Source organism: Schistocerca gregaria, chromosome 3, assembly GCF_023897955.1.
Source record: "Schistocerca gregaria isolate iqSchGreg1 chromosome 3, iqSchGreg1.2, whole genome shotgun sequence".
In the NCBI taxonomy this organism is placed as follows: domain Eukaryota; kingdom Metazoa; phylum Arthropoda; class Insecta; order Orthoptera; family Acrididae; genus Schistocerca; species Schistocerca gregaria.
The window spans coordinates 396,589,419-396,606,686 of NC_064922.1; positions in this window are offsets into that span (position 1 = coordinate 396,589,419).

Consider the following 17,268-nt stretch of genomic DNA (forward strand, 5'->3'; position numbering starts at 1 on the left):
TAACATTCATTTCATGGCTGTGCAACGATTAAACATTGTACGGATAATAGAACATGTGTTGAGACATCATGGAATAACTTCAAAGGCCCATAATGAGATTTTCACTCTGCAGCGGAGTGTGCGCTAATATGAAATTTCCTGGAAGACTGAAACTCTGTGCCGGACCGAGGCTCGAATTCGGGACCTTTACCTTTCGCGGGCAAGTGCTCCACCGCTTGGCTACTCAAACACGACTCAAGACCTGTCCTCACAGCTTCAATTCTGCCAGTACCTCGTCTCCTACCGTCCAGACCTCAAAGGAGCTCTTCTGCGAACCTTGCAGAACTAGCATTCCTGGAAGAAAGGAAACTGTGGAGACATGACTTAGCCACAGCCTGTGGAATGTATCCAGAATGAGAAGGGCAAATGTCCCGAGTTCCAGTCTCAGTTGTAATAAGCCAGGAAGTTTCAATTTCTAAGATACTAGAGAGTGAAGCTGTTCCAGGCCAGGAGCGATCTGACGAGTGCTACCCAGCGCTCATGCCCAATGGGGCAGCACTGGATAGTGTGCAGGTAATAACTTAAGGGGATTGGTATACAGCCTATAAATATCAGACGATGGATGGAGCAAGTGCTACTATGTGATGGAAGGTGGAGAAAAAATGGCTCTGAGCACTATGGGACTTAACATGTGAGGTCATCAGTTCCCTAGAACTTAGAACTACTTAAACCTAACTAACCTAAGGACATCACACACATCCATGCGCGACGCAGGATTCGAACCTGCGACTGTAGCGGTCGCTCGATTCCAGACTGTAGCGCCTAGAACCGCTCGGTCACCCTGGCCGGCGAAGGTAGACACAAGGAGGTATAGAATTCATGATTTCGTCAACGATAAAGTCATTAGGGGTGGATCACAAGCTCTAACGGTGTGGATGGATATCTGCTGTGTGTTGTTGATAGGAACGAGCCCATGCAGTTATCTTAAATGCGAGGGGGCGTTGAAAAGTAAAGCCTCCGAATTTCTTGTGCGACAAACGTTAAAGGGTCTTAAATCAAACATACGTTATCAGCATTTTTCTTCTTTTCATATGTACCTATTTATTTGTCAAATTCGTGATCCTGGTGACGAACACATTTCTCCCAACGACGTACCAGTTTCTTGATTCCGCCAGAGTAGAATGTTTGACTCTGTGAAATCTAAACCTTCACGGCCGGAAACGTCACAGTTGATAAAGTGTTCTAGGCTGTTCTGCTGTGGTCGAATCGATTTCATCATAATACCGAAGGTGAAATCCATTCGACCACGGCATAATAGACCGGAACATTTTATTAACTATGTTTGATTTCGTTGACAAAGCCACAACCGCGCCTTCGCTTGCACCGCTTCATCACTATCAAAGAGATGCCCTCGAAGGTGTTCTTTCAAGTTTGAGGAACAGACGCAAATCGGATGGAGCCAAGTCGAGACTGCATGGAGAATGATCGATGAGAGCGAACTACAGGCGTCGGATTGTTGCCGATGTCGCGGCGTTCGTCTGCAGTCTGGCATTGTCATGCTGGAGTATAGGTTACGCTGAAATCGAAACTCGATTACAGCACGCTGTCTCTCACGCGAACACATAGTTACGTTGAACACGGCCATGCCACACGCTACAATTTGGAAACTCTAGCAGCAGAGGGCTGCAAATGTGCAGAAGTGAGGAATAAAGATCTAGACAGCTAATAACGTTTATTTTATTTAAAAGGCTTTAAAACATTTCACATTAAAATACGGAGTCATTACTTTTCAGCGCGCCCTCATAATTTATGGGATTAACTGTAATCTCACATTTGAATGGCTGGACGAGAATCTGAGCAGTCGTTTTCCCAGATTCGAGTCCAGTGGCCTTACCACTTTATCCAGTGGCACACACAGTAATGCTGATTTCCGAGTTCTTCTCTCACAGCTATTTTTCGTATGATTATAAGTCATTCTATGAGGGTGTAGGAGGAAAGATAAAGAATTTAGATTTTGTGATATGACGATGGATAACAAAGAAACTCACGTTTGTTGACATAAAATTTGTCTCGGTTTGGTACCACGTCGTATTGTATAAAACTACTGCTGGAGGAAACCAACGTTTAGGCCACTATGCAACCGTGGCCTTAGTGTCGGCTACTCTGGTCGTGGAAGCCTACGCAGTTAAACGTACGTTGATTACATATACATGCACATATATATGCTACAAGCTAAATACAAAATTATCCTTACTAACGTCTGGAAATTAGCCTTTGATTCTTTAAGCCTTTCCGACTTTAATCTCATTTCACTCAATGTGATTACATTTTCCTTCACATTTCATATCGACAAGTCTTTAACACCACAGCAACATCACTCAGATTGAAATCAACATTGATTATCAAAATAAATCGTACGGTAACAAGAACTACCTTGAGTAATACGATAAAACCACAAAACACACAGACCAGTGACAATAAAAATACTCGAAACGGGTTGTGGATGAGTGGCTACTATAGTCTTCTTTGTCATGCCCACTGTTCCCTTAACCTGAAAATAAGAGTGATTAGAAATGCCTCACACAATACCTCAAGTGAATGACTCCCTTCACGGAAGTTATTGACAACAAGTACCACATAAATATGGGGCATGGACAGCTGCTATACGAAATTGACACGCTAGATTTGAGGGACTTCTCAGTGATCTCGGGTTTTTCTTTGTGGTATAAATCCTCTTTGGTAAGTTAATATGATACTGTGTTCTTTGCCGTGAATGTCATCAGTTGGGTATGACTGCCTGATAACGAATCCCACATATAAAATTTGATCGTCCGTGCTTGTTCATTAGCTGTGCCGTTGAATTTCAGGAGGTTGGAATTTTCCAATTTAAGTTTCATACTACAACTCACTGCAGTAATTGAAAGTCATTTATTTCTAGCAATATCTTTGACACATTACAAGTTTCAAAACCACTTGATACGATTTTCCCTGAAAAATATCGTGACCAATTACTCTGTGTGGTCGTCAATGTTTTCAATTTTCGTAGTTGGGTTTCTTGCACACTAGTGTCTTTGCGGATGCAACACAGTTGCGATCTAATATTTCGAAAACTTGTCAGCAAAAGCAAATATTTTGTTGAATAAAACCCAGTAAAGACTAACAATAATTATTTCAGTAATCGTATTCGGCACAAGAATGTCAATGCGCATTGAATATTCGAAATATGAAATTTAAGTACCCGAGTGGTCGTAACATTTTCTGCCGGATATTCCAGTGCCTCGGCAGTTGTTCCGTGTATCTGGCTAGCGACAGGGCTGTTTACGTGTCACATTTCGTTGAAAAGAGTTTCTAAAGGACGCTTTATGTAACTTGCTTTATTCTTTCAGCCGTCTCGCTTAAGAATTCAGGCGGGTTCACTGATACCGAGAACACCATTTTAGCTTTAATACAAAATTCCATCTGGCGCTTCTCGTATTACTGCCAACGGCGCTCATCGCTTTCTGAATGCGGAATCTGTGGCACGCACCGCCGGCCGCTAGCTGGTTATTACCCTAAAGGAAACGGCCGACGCTGTGCCCTTTAGTCTCCAGTCAGCGCTTCACAAGAAACCCGAAATAGCGGATACAGTTACATACAGCAGAAACCTAACGCTTTATAACTGACCAAAGGAAATAATGTTCTGGAGGGAGGCAGCTTTAGCTCCACAGCTAATTAGCCCTTTTGGTTGTAACGGAACTCGATACATTCTCTTTCTTATTCACAACTCTGTTCACGCTGGTATTTAGCTTCCTGATTTTTGGCTAAATACGAGGTACCATATTTTTGTAGCTGAGCGTAGATAATAAACTCTTGTAGAAGGCACACATTAACGACCTTCTGCACTACTACCTGTAAATTCGAATGAAGTCCACAGTCAGTAAGAGTTATGAGACTGGAAAGTGACTATTTGGCCTACTTTTATTCCTTTGTGTCATATACGAAGAAATTTTTGAGCTACTTAGTTCGACTGAACACTCGGGTGGTAAGAAACTCGTGTAGCTCGCGATTTGTCGAACTGAGGAATTCTTAGGTTTTATCAGTTTTATCAGTTTTATGGCTGAGTGTGAGCAGAAATTGTCTGAAAAGTAGTGTAAAATCTGCTCCCTGAATACAAGGCCGCGGAGCTGTCGTGATGTTGACAGCAGCTCCTGATGCTATCAGAAACAATAAGAAAACATTCCCAATAAATTACGGTAAGTATTGAATGTAGCTAGGGGAAATAGTAATTTCAAATTTCAGACAAAAATGTAAAGATCTTTCAGTGATGAGCTGTAGTCTGTAAAGGAGTGCTCTGGAGGCAGGTTATTTGAGTTATGGTACTGTAACACATTAGAGTCCATGGATTAATACACGAATCTGTTAACGAATGGCTATTTCTTGTCTAATGATGTCATTGCAAATACAAGTCACAAAATAAATCAAAACGTCAGAAACAAATGTTCATACCAAAATAGGATCGTTAAACTCATGAAGACGTTTCGATTTAGTTTTTCCAGTATTTGTCCAACTCGTTTTAGTAGAATGCGTCAATGTATTCTTCCTATTATCTTGTAAATCTTTCAAGAATCCTATATTTCAATTTTGTATTATTATGATTTTTCTCTCAATAATTCCTGGATTTACGGAAACAATTGGTCACAGGCAGCGTAACAAACAACCATTAAAATCACTTACTAAATTAGGAACAAAAATATATTATATATACGCAATAGAGAATGCGCTAATCACGGTAAATGAAAAGGTGATTAAATAAAACAACAGCTCGTTCTGTAAACCTATCTTCAGCTCATAACTCCAAAGTGCCTTATGAACACAAGAAAGCAACAGAAAATTAAAAACTATATATGCACTTTCACCAGATGGCAGAGGCACAATAAATCAGTAAAAAAAAACACACGCACACACACACACTCTCACAGAAGAGAATCCAAGACCAATTGCCAGGCTGATTGATTCTCAATGACTTGACTCCTTGAGCTAAACTCCCAAGTGAAGGGAGCGTAGGATACAAAAATTAATGTAGGTGATAAATCACAACGACGTATTTCTAAATAGCTGGACAGTGTAAATGCGCTGCCAAGAATTACGATACCAAAATATGTTCAATTAAATAATTTTTATTGAATTATGGACCGCTGATGAAAAAAATGTCAAACGTGTGTGAAATCTAATGGGACTTAACTGCTAAGGTCATCAGTTCCTAAGCTTACACACTACTTAACCTAAATTATCCTAAGGACAAACACACACACACACACCCATTCCCGAGGGAGGACTCGAACCTCCGCTGGGACCAGCCGCACAGACCGCTGATGAACCTAAGCGAAACTTGTTTGTTTATAAACGAAATAAACATCCAATTCCAAGTGGCGTAATTTTTCCGGGACTGCGGACACATATACACCTACAAACTCACATAATTTAGTTGAACCAATTTATCAGTGCAGACGTTTCTGTACTGTCCACCTCACCAATAAACTACGAGTAAAAATTCTCCCATCTCATAATTCTCTAACATGCACTGTATAGCGACTTGCAGAGTATAGGGGAAATGCTAACTGATAGGCCTATTTTACCAACACTCGGCCGATTCTTCTGTCGGAGATGTAGCTCAAACCAAGCATCTCCGCCGAATCAGGTAGTTACACAATTTCTACCTTTCTACTGGTTCGTTTCGTGGGTTCAAAAGCATCCGCGGTGTCTTTACCATTGTTCTAGAGCGACCCAGATAGAGCAACTGTGCCTTCACCTTTGTCGTAGAGCGACGCAGAGGAACGTATTCGAAAGTAATAGAAACTGAATTTCACACTTTCTGGGAACTGAAACAATGGACTGAATCATCAGGTAACCAAAACCAATGGGTGAAAAACCGTAACAAACAAATCATGATGGAAACTGTAACTCAATGTGGCTGCATTGTTGATGCACATATTCGTCCTAATTTAAATCCGAAGATTTTAAGTACATCAGATGCTAATAATGAAAGATAAGCAGAGCTTTTATTTTGTCGAAAAAATAATGTCAAATCAGTTATTTGTTGAACCTGGAAGTGTTATTAATATCAGCTTCCTTCTCACTCTTTTCACAATACGAGCATGTTTTCAGTACATCAACACTCCATGAAACAAAACTTTCTGTAAAAGGCGTTTACACTGGTTGCTCAATTATGTATTACACCCCTAGAACGAAGCCAACATACACCACACTTGTAATAAGAATGAAGAAGGCAGATAAAGTAATCCTTGTCACACAGCCTTTTGTTCCCATCCTTTCCTAAGTTATTCCATGGAGCCCGTCAAGACAAACTCTCTCTAACAGCGGCCAGAGACTTAAAATCAGTCGAAATCTCACAAAAGGACTGCTTAGGTTAGTGATTCAATCACACATTTAATGCGTTTCCTGACAGATAGATACCGCAGGATTCAGATAAACTAAATACAATTCCTGCTCTACTAGATAAAAAAATAAATGATTCACTCCTACTACATATTTGAATCGAAATCTAACACCTGAACTATATGTTCACAGAAAACAGTGGAACAAAGTGGAGCAAATGCCAATATTAGACACACCCATTCGGTTGTTAGGAGCGCATCGTGCTTTGGAGCGTTGTGGAAAAAAGTACGCGGCTTTAGCGCGGAATAGACTGAGTTTGATGCTGTTTTTAAAGTCAACTGTCACACTGAGATATAATGATAACAGTAAAGTAGCGCCTGCGCAATGGACGCGTTTTTTAAAACATGCTTCTACATGTACAGTACGAAAAGCTATCACAAGATTCTTCTGATGCAGCAGGTACTGATGGAGTCGTCGTAGGTACTACTGAAAACATCACCCGCCTACATTGTTTGAATCACAAAAGCACGCACATGCCGTGAGAGTTCTCTCTGAATTTACCAGTCAGAATCCTGGTGGAGGAAGAAATTTTCACCACCTGCATTTTTACAGCTGGAGAACGAGGTATGCGGATGTACACTTGCTATAATGTTTTGAAATAAATTTCAAAACTCTTTGCAGAGTCTCTTGGAGTGAGGTTGAAGGGGGTCGGGATAGCTTGTATGTTTGTTTCAGGTCACTATAACGATGCAGGATGTTATGTAGGGCAGCAGTGCATAGAACCAGTTGTACAACTACAGAAAAATCATAGAAATATTGATAAAACAATACCTAGCTTATCCATCACAATCAGTGCAGAAGTCGAAACGACGCCTTGCTGCAGAGGCGCAGGATGGTCCTGGACGGTGGTTTGTGTCTAGCTCCGCATGCGGAATCACCAGGCGGTCGGCTCACTGAATCGCCAGGAAGAGCCTGCAGCAGCACTGACAAAATGATGTCAGCACCTCAGCGACTTTAGGATTGCATGAGCCCAGACAGTGGCAGACACACAGTGACAGCAAGTTCCATAGTAAGTAAGTCCGGCTCTTTGACACAGGTGTATGACCAGCTGAAAGCCAGAGCCTGGCCCAATTCCGGCAGGATCTAGGTACAGCGAACCAGTGACCCCAGCAGAGGATACAGCGCCAGCAGGCAACGCAAACACATCTGCTATATTAGCGTGCATGCACACATTGCAAGAAGTGGCTCGGAAGATGGTCAGGTGCCGCTGCGAGCCATGGGCCTGCCGGTAGGTGCCCTGATGTTGGTAGGTCAGCTAGCAGTTGGGCTCCAGCTGGAAGACACCCGTTCAGCTGCCTGCAGCATCAGGACTGATGCCTTGTCCCGCAGCTAGCAGTATGCTAGAAGAACCGTATCCAGTTGACGATTGTCGTGGAGTAGTATCATTTGGGGCTGGTTGTGGACAGTGACAAGTACTGTATAGCTGGGGAACTCAGTGTTCATGGCCCCCTCACTGTTATGACACAAGACCATTGCTAATCATGTAGGCCCAGCAAGTGGTGAAGTGCCGTGCTCAGACGTAGTGTAAATTGTGTCACCACTGCCACAATCTGGCTCGGTGCAATGCCGTGTCACCAATGTTCCTTCAATGCCAGAAGCAATGGGGTTTAACAAGTTGCCCCTAGTGGAGTCTAACCTCACAGGCTTTTGCCTCAATGATTGTTTGCTTGTTTATGGATGACAATTACCAAACTGAAAGGTAGCGGCGGAGCATGCCTCTCCTATTTGGAAGATATTGCTTTTGAAAATTTCTGAAAAATGCATATTACATTGACATCTATGAACATTCTATTCCAGTTTCTCTTGTACTAACCGAGTGGGATCGTATACTTAATAAATATTTATTTATTGCATGTGACCCACTTGGTAGCTCCGTGGTGTACATGGAGTTCAGAAGGATGGACAGTTTTCTGTCATAAACAGATATATGCTGCACACAAGAGAGTCAAACCCAAGATTGTTGCTTCTTCTTATGACTTTGTGATGATGTTCGTTACAATACTGTTGCACGTGATGAAACATTTTCTCCACACTAAAAACATTCATTCAGTTAAGGAGGTCGGATTCTAAAGTACTGTTAGGCTAGGTCAGAAGTTTGGGGGAGGTAGGATACACAAAACTTTTGTAATGCTAGTGTATAGAGGATGTGATATGTATAAAATCATTGCTCCTGTTATGGTAACTGTAAGATGAAAATTTGGCCATAAAATATGAAAAGGTGTGCCATTTACCAGTATGCTGCTAACTTGCACCCCTATAGCCTTATGTAATCTTTGCTCATAGCAGAGAACAGCATCCACTACGATATTGTAAATTAAATATATCGTGTATGGGCCAGCTCTCTAAACATAGAATTGCGGTGTGAAGGTGTCCCTCACGCTTTCTCCACTTCTGTCGCTTGTAAAAACAGCTGTATCTCACAGGCTTCTGGGACAGCTGGCATCACTTGGATGGGCCTGTGGTGATATGTTCTAGCTACCAAAGACGAAGTCTGTCGAGTGACTTTAATGCTAATTTTTTTCCTATTCGCGATGCTAGAAGTACCTATTTTGTTCTAACATGCACGAATTTCTGCAGAACATCCTGACTCACCTAGTGTAGATGAATTGTGTAGCAGTCTTACTGAGTGCTGATGCTTGTCATTGGAACCTGCACTAGCACATGCAGCCATGCATGGTCAGTGTCGACCATAACTGTCAAAAAATGGTAAGATAATGATACAGCTTTCTCGTTCAGAGGAGAAATCAATCCTAATGTAGTCGCCATCTCTTTTTGCGCCATTAATTGGATGGCCAGAAACTGTTCTGGTGGCAGCAGGGTGGGGATTAACTGCCTACGCACTTCACAATGTATGGATTCCAGTAATTCTGCTATCTCAGCTCAGGTATGCCCTACACTATAGTCCAGAATTTGTAAAAGTCTTGTTACAGTCAATCTGGCACCAATTAGGTCTAATTTTGTCTATATTAGACCTAAGTTCTGGTTCGCTATAGCGGCACGCATAAGTGATATAATTCTACAAGTTGTGGACATAGCACATACTGTTCTACATCGTGTCAACGTGTACTCCACCAATAATTTTCGACTACTCTTCAGTCTGTAGTTTCATGTCCTCCATAACTGAATAACAAATGATAATGCAATTGCTTCACTACTTCTAGTGGCAATGTGGCTATGAGCATTCTGTGAATCGCAAGCCTTGTTATTATACATAAGACCCATTGTGAATAGCAAACTGTGCTTGCAATCCACATCAGCAGGTTGTGCTCTCCTCCAATCCGCAATGCTGCGGCCTACTGCCCACATTACACCAATTTATCTTCTAAGTCCTGCATTACTACATTTCTTGCGATGTTTCTAAACCGCTTCAAAATCAAAATGTCTTAATTCTAATAGTCAATGTGTAAGTCTACTTGATGGATCCTTTAATCTCATAAAGTACTTCTGTTGTTTTGGGGACTTGTGTCTACTCAGCCAGCAACAAACAAAACAGACGGGTTACACGGACATACGGACCTTGCAGGGGACAGCTCTTCAGACGACAGACAAGGGAAGGCCACGCTTTTCCCAGCCACTAGGCAGCAACCCAAGCGCCGCCAGAGGTCACTGCTGACATGAACCTTTTCTCCTCCATGGACACATGACCGAAAGTAGTACCCACAGTACACTGGCACCTAGGCAGTATTTAACCCGGCATCCAGACTATGCTCCAAAAGTTAGCTTTACGTGAGTTTCCTGGGCCAGGCACCAATAGTGAAAGCATTGACATAATCAGCCTCTGCTACAACGACACCACTATCCAAGGCGGGCCTCCAACAGTTGTCAGCTATGGCCCTACAGCAACCGTGGCCTATAAAACAAAGAGACTAGGCGCCTGACACCGTGACCAGCGATTGGACTTTGCATTTTTTGTGTTTGCGTGTCTTTTTTTTTTTTTTTCATTGGCGATTTACAGACTTAGACGTGTGCTTGCGCACTTAGTGTCTAGACATTGGATTTTGGAACTTTCAGCTTACTGTCACTTTTTCACGTCTTCACGCTTCAGATATTACTATTGTTTCTATATTCAAGAAGTTACATGTTTTCAGTTTTTGTGTTCCAAACTACTTCTCTTCGGAGAAGATTGTTTACGTATGTTTCTATTGATTTTATACTTGGGTATTTTTCCTTGATCAGACGCATAATTTGGCGATGATATATTTCTTTTCGTACTAGTGTCTCATGTGATCCAATTGACAGTGTTGTGGCATATGTCCTTCAACATTCAAGAACACTTCATCCAGTATGACAGAACTGTTACTTCTCCAGCAGATGCAGTACACCCACGAACTCCTGATCGAGTGGCTGGCAGTCATCTCCACATGTCGTCCCCACATCGGGTCTGGATCTTTCCAGATGCCGTTTCCGTATTGGCTACATGCTCATAGGCTTGAAGACGGCGCCTCTGCCATTCCAACAGTTCGACAGGAGTATCGACCCATGGGCAAAATATGTCACATGCATGGAACAGCACTTCTTAGTCCACAGTATCACAGGTGATACAGTGCAGCATGCCTTCTTTCTGGAAAACAATCACCCTGACATTTACCACCTCCTTCACCAAATTAACCTTTATTTGGACCCAATGATCTGCCCTTTGACAGGTTAAAATCCATTCTGTCGCAATATTTTGACTCGCAGTTGCATGCGGTGGGGGCCCATCACAAGTTTTTTAGTTGCCTGAAACATAAGGGACATCTCACTATGGATGGACTGTACACCTCCAGGTTTTATCTCACAACTACTCTCACTGATGTAATAATCCTCAGTGTAAGCAATCATATGCATCTTCCTTGGTTTGGGGCGTGAGTCTCATCCACGCTCCCAACGAAGGGCTGGTGCACGGATCTCCTTAAATTGAAGGACCCCTCCTTACAAACATGTTATTCCTTTTAGCAGAGCTATTGAGCAGTCTATCAGATTGTTGATCATCTTGCACGACCTATCACAAGTGATTGCCACCCGACCACTGCGCCGTCCTCAGCCCATTTACAGTGCCCACACAGGTTGAATTGACATAATGCTGGCACAGACTCAGTGGCCCTCAAGTCAATGGATCTCAACAGCTCACTTCCTCCAGCTTATTTCTTATTAGTCATCCGAGACACTAGTGTCACTGGTGAGGCGCTAAGTCCATCTCTACTGGAAAATTCGGACATAGGGCTGAAGTGCACCAAACAGTACTCAGAATGATTGTCAAATGTGCACTTATTGACCTCTTAGATGGGGTGGTGGATGGCAGGGCAGACTTGTTTCCAGATGTATGCTACATCTAGTCTGTGATTCCTCAAACAGAGGAATCTCTGTTGATCATAGCAGCCATCAACAGTGGGCCCATCAAACTGCAGATAGATACTGAATCCTCTGCAGACATAATAAATTGTTCCACTCCCCTTCAACCATTTGAGACACTGCTGGGTAGTGTCGCGTCCAGCGAGCGGTCTAGACACCTAATGACACAAGGAAGGAGAGGATGGTCCGTCCTGTTAGCTACATGCAGAAGGCTAAGAGGATATTTTGAAGGACTTATGGATCTCGGTCGAAATAGACAAACAAACAGACAAGACTTGGATAACTGCAATCTTTTATTGCTCGTTGGAGCAAAACTGAATAAACGACACACAATTCCTATATTTGCAGCTACACGCATGGAGAGAAGTACGAGGCTAATTCAGTGACACGAACAGAGCCAGAGCAAAAGTATGCAAGTCCAAGCCCCAGGCCTGACTTGCACGGAGGTACTTCCTGGACCGCTATCAGGATTGAAATCTCTCTCTCCGGGCGTCCCCGCTACCGCCTTTATAGGCAGCGCAACCCTTCCACGCTGGCGTGTGGGCACCGCCCTCGCGGCCCTCGTATGTTACCACATAAGGTTACCGACAACGCTTGAGTAGCGCCTCGCGCTTCAATATGTGATCTCACGTTATACCTCGTGATTCTACATTTCCGGCCAACGCTCACCCTGCGGCGTCGCCTTTGTATTCTCAAAAGAGCTTACTCGTTCTGGCTTCTGTTCTACCGCCTGCAAGACGTTGCATATATTTAATATGAGACAGTAGCTACAGAAATGGGATCACTAAATACAACAGCGAATTTACAGCTATGTTCAATGCTGATGGACCGACCTCACAGCCAGGATTATGGTCGTCGACGCACCTGTAGCTATCATTCTCTTGGGCCTTGAACTATTCAACGATGTTGGTTTAGAAATTTGTGACGTCACCCTCACTGTCAAGTTTCTGGGCACCAACCCCTACATGTTTTTTTGAGTCACCAATCTTCTGACTGGTCTAACGTGGCCCACAACGAATTACTCTCTTGTGCCAGCCTCTTCATCTCAGAGTAGCACTTGGAACCTACATCCTCAATCATTTGCTCGATGTATTCCAATCCCTGTCTTCCACTACAGTTTTTGCCCTCTACAGCTCCCTCTAGTACCATAGAAGTTATTTGCTGATGTCCTAACAATTGCCCTGTCCCTTCTTCTTCTTTTCCACGTATTCCTTTCCTCGCCGATTCTCTGGAGAACCTCCACGTTCCTTACCTTATAAGTGTACCAATTTTTTTACGTTTTCTGTAACACGGAATCTCAAATGCTACGATTCTCATTTTTTCTGGTTTTCCCACAGTCCATGTTTCAGTGTCATACAGTGCTGAGCTCCACACGTACGTTCTCATAAACTTCTTCCTAAAATTAAGATTTACGTTTGATATTAGTAGACCTCTCTTGGCCAGGAGTGCCACGTTTGCCATTGCTTCTTACGTCGTCCTTGCTCCAACCATGATGGATTATTTTGCTGCCTAGGTTGCAGGGATGGCTAGAGGACAGATGTAAGGATGTAGAAGCTTGTCTCACTAGGGGTAAGAGATACTGCCTACAGGAAAATTAAAGAGACCTTTGGAGAGAAGAGAACCACTTGTATGAATATAAAGAGCTCAGGAGGAAACCCAGTTCTAAGCAAAGAAGGGAAGGCAGAAAGGTGGAAGGAGTATATAGAGGGTTTATACAAGGGCGATGTACTTGAGGACTATATTATGGAAATGAAGACGAAATGGGAGATAAGATACTGCGTGAAGAGTTCGACAGAGCACTGAAAGACCTTAGTCGAAACAAGGCCCCGGGAGTAGACAACCTTCCATTAGAACTACTGACGGCCTTGGGAGAGAGAGACATGAAAAAATTCTACCAGCTGGTGAGAAAGATGTATGAGACAGGCGAAATACCCTCAGACTTCAAGAAGAATATAATAATTCAAATCCCAAAGAAAGCAGGTGTTGACAGATGTGAAAATTACCGAACTATCAGTTTAGTAAGTCACAGCTGCAAAATACTAACGCGAATTCTTTACAGACGAATGGAAAAACTGGTAGATGCGGACCTCGGGGAAGATCAGTTTGGATTCCGTAGAAATGTTGGAACACGTGAGGCAATATTGACCTTACGACTTATCTTAGAAGAAAGATTAAGAAAAGACATACCTACGTTTCTAGCATTTGTAGACTTGGAGAAAGCTTTTGACAATGTTGACTGGAATACTCTTTTTCAAATTCTGAAGGTGGCAGGGGTAAAATACAGGGAGCGAAAGGCTATTTACAATTTGTACAGAAACCAGGTGGCAGTCATAAGAGTCTAGGGGCATGAAAGGGAAGCAGTGGTTGGGAAAGGAGTGAGACAGGGCTGTAGCCTCTCCCCGATGTTATTCAATCTGTATATTGAGCAAGCAGTAAAGGAAACAAAAGAAAAATTCGGAGTAGGTATTAAAATTCATGGAGAAGAAGTAAAAACTTTGAGGTTCGCCGATGACATTGTAACAACAACAGCAAAACGAGGATAATGGAATGTTGTCAAATTAAATCGGGTGATGCTCAGGGAATTAGATTAGGAAATGAGACACTTAAAGTAGTAAAGGAGTTTTGCTATTTAGAAAGTAAAATAACTGATGATGGTGAAGTAGAGAGGATATAAAATGTAGACTGGCAATGGCAAGGAAAGCGTTTCTGAAGAAGAGAAATTTGTTAACATCGAGTATAGATTTAAGTGTCAGGAGGTCGTTTCTGATAGTATTTGTATGGAGTGTAGCCATGTATAGAAGTGAAACATGGACGATAACTAGTTTGGACAAGAAGAGAATAGAAGCTTTTGAAATGTGGTGCTACAGAAGAATGCTGAAGATTAGATTGGTAGATCACATAACTAATGAGGAGGTAATGAAGAGAATTGGTTAGAAGAGGAGTTTGTGGCACAGCTTGACAAGAAGAAGAGACCGGTTGGTAGGACATGTTCTGAGGCATCAGGGGATCACAAATTTACCATTGGAGGGCAGGGTCAGAAGTGCCTCTCAGGTTCATGTAACTTTCGTAAAGCCAGACTGATCGTCATCTAATACCTCCTTCTGCATAATATTTTTATCAGCTATTTGGACGCATGAGCTATCAAGCTGATTGTGCTATAGCTTTCGCTATTATTCTGCTCTTGTAATCTTATGAGTTATATGGATGATTTTTTCGGAAAGTCGGATGGTATATCGGCTCTCATACATTCTATACACCAATAACGTGAATAATCGTTTTGTTAACCACCCCCTACACCTAATTGGTTTAGAAATTCTGGTGGAATTTTATTTATCCCTTTTGCCTTTGTCTTCCAAAACTCTTTTAAATTCTGATTCTCTTAGTGGGTCCCTATCTCTTCTGTATCAACTCCTGTTTTTTCTTCTATCACAGCATGAGACGGGTCTTCCCCCCATAGTTGCTTTCCGTGTACTCTTTCCACCTACCGGCTCTCTCCTCTGTGTTTAAAACTGGAATTCCCAGTGCACTCTCAATGTTACTACCCTTGCGTTTATTTTCATCGAATGTTATCACTTTTCTGTATGCTGAGTCAGTCCTTTCGACAATCATTTCTTTTTCGATTTCTTCACATTTTTCCTGCAACCATTTTGCCTTAATTTTCCTGTGTTTTCTGCTTATTTCGTTCCTAAGTGACTTGTATTTCTGTGTTCCTGAATTTCCATGAACATTTTTGTACTTACATCTTTTGTCGATCAGCTCAAGTTTTTCTTTTGTTACCTGTTGTTACTTCGTAGTTCCCTTTTTTGTATCCACATTTTCTGTCTAACTTCTGTGATTGCCCTTTTTTGAGAAATCCATTCCTGTTCAACTCACCTGCCCAATGAGCTATTTTTTATCGCCGTACCTATAGCCTCAGAGAACTTCAAGTGTACCTCTTCATTCCTTAGTAATTCCGTATTCCACTTCTTTTCAGCCTATTCTTCATCATTACTAAATTGTGAACTGATTATGTATCTGATCCTGGGTACGCTTTAGAATCCACTTTCGACTTTTGGAATCTCTTTCTGACCATGATGTAATTAAATTGAAATCTTGCCTATCTCATCGCCTTTTCCCCGGTATACTTCCGCGTCTTGAACAGATTATTTCAGAAGTCTATAAGTCTCTCTCCTCCCGCATGCCCACTGCCAAGCCCATGCTCCCCCGAACCCTTACTTCTACTTCTTCACCTGCAACTGGTTTCCAGTCTCCCATGCCTATTAGATTTGCATCTTCCTTTACGTTGTGAATTACTAGTTCAGTGACCTCTTATACGTTCTCTGTCACCTTCCATAATGACTAGATCACCTCGAGGATGTCACTAAAATATTCCCCAGACCATAATTTCCTCTCCTCCTACCTGGATTCATTCTGCTATTGTTACAGGCTTTTGCTTTCAGACGTTTCACACCGTACGTGCTAACGACCGTGTGTCTGACTGAGCATAAAACGTGATACATCAAAAAGCGCCACGTGTAGCCAATCTGTGAACGTTCAGCCGTCATTTTGGGTACACGAACTACAGGGGATCATACGCAGCAATTTGCACTGAAGGGTCGTTGAGGAGACACTGTTAGCAGCCCCTTGGTTTATCGGCGATGTTAGGTGCTCTCAACAGTTGCATGTCTGTTAGCCCGTACACATCACTGCTACCGTCGTTCACATCTGTCATCTATGACCTGTGGTGCATCTCATTGCCTCGGTGCCAGTTTTGGATAACGACATTTTGCCATGCATGGTATAGTTTAACCACAGTGGCATACGAGCACTTAACAAACTTAACTATTTCGGAATTGCATCCACCATTGGTCAAAAAGCCAATGGTTGTGCCATTTTGGAAATAAAATAAATCGCTCCAATGCTGCTTATGTTAACGACTGCATTGGTTTCAGTGTCCCCCCACCCCTCCCCCGACATGCTCTATAAACCCTCTACTTTTGCGGCTGCCTTATGTCATCTGTGAGTGGTTACTGCTTGTTGACGTCGACTATAGGCGGTGATGACAGTAATGTGACTGGATGATAACATTAATGTGACTTTACCTTGTATTAGTCTTCCCTTCCTATCATGAGCCAGCTTCGTTTAGCTAACTGTGTAATATAATGCCGCATGTACTGCATACGAAGAATTTCTCTAGATATGATTCCACAAAAGAAACACTGTAAAGTAATAAATTAAAGTAATTAATTATGGTGTGCACCTTCTGAAGTCATGGTGGCATAGTCTTACCTTATATGTATCCTAAACTGATTCAAATCCATGCGTAAGTTGGTTCATATGACAGTTTAGATGACCTTCTACCTTACCTCCAGGAAAGACATAGACGGAAACATAGTGCCTTCAATCATCCTTCCGTGCTGATGGCGCTGTACATCGTGGGTCAAAGTTGCACAAAATCACTGGTCACAACTGAAGGACATTCGGCGAAGCATCAGGAACAATGAGCGAGGTGGTAAAAATTGATAGAAGCAGTGAGAAAACAAT